At 41.3% G+C, this 618-nt stretch overlaps 1 long non-coding RNA gene across 1 annotated transcript; it reads left to right on the top strand.

Annotated features, from left to right (window-relative positions):
- The first annotated feature begins 7 nt into the window (after positions 1–7).
- LOC111645885 (uncharacterized) lies at positions 8–549 on the top strand. The gene is made up of 2 exons (XR_015438681.1): positions 8–198; positions 398–549. It is a non-coding gene; the product is annotated as an uncharacterized LOC111645885 (long non-coding RNA).
- The last annotated feature ends 69 nt before the right edge of the window (positions 550–618 follow it).

The following is a 618-nucleotide window of genomic DNA, read 5'->3' as shown; positions in this document are numbered from 1 at the left end:
ATTTTATGTGAAAGTGTCAGAGATAATGACTTTGTTATTTTATATTTAACTATATAAATGATATATTTTCAGATATGCATGTCACTGTGAGACTACATCCACTCTGTGTTTCAGCTGGCTTTACTGTGTGTTCCTGCAGGATCTGGTGATCTGGCTGCTCTTGGGATTTTAGAGGACGGGTTCAAACCCGATCTGGAGGTATGGCTCCTGGACAACTGTAGTTACACACTGTGACCGTCACAAAATGACTTCACTTACTGTTGGACATTTTTAATTGAATAATTGCAGTACAGCAGTACCGAAGGCAGAATAAGCCTCTACATTATACAAGCAGTTGAGAAAATGTTTTAAAAAAAAAAAAAAAAAAAACACTTCCCTGATTTCCCTCAACTCTCAGCTGGAGGAGGCCAAGGAGCTGGTGCGTGTTGCCATCCACGCTGGCATCATGAATGACCTCGGCTCAGGCAACAACATCGACATCTGTGTCATCACCAGACAAGGAGTGGACTACATCAGACCCTACCAGGAGTCAGAGTACAACGACAACAGGTACAAGTATGACTTTACAGGAGATCTACAAGAGAGTTGAGTAAGTTTAGTAAGTGATCCGTATTTGAA

The sequence above is a fragment of the Seriola lalandi genome, unplaced genomic scaffold, assembly GCF_002814215.2.
Source record: "Seriola lalandi dorsalis isolate HSWRI2012SDOR001 ecotype SW California unplaced genomic scaffold, Sedor1 jcf7180002024725, whole genome shotgun sequence".
Lineage (NCBI taxonomy): Eukaryota > Metazoa > Chordata > Actinopteri > Carangiformes > Carangidae > Seriola > Seriola lalandi.
The sequence above is the reverse complement of the archived record's forward strand: the minus strand, read 5'-3'. Positions and strand labels throughout refer to the sequence as shown.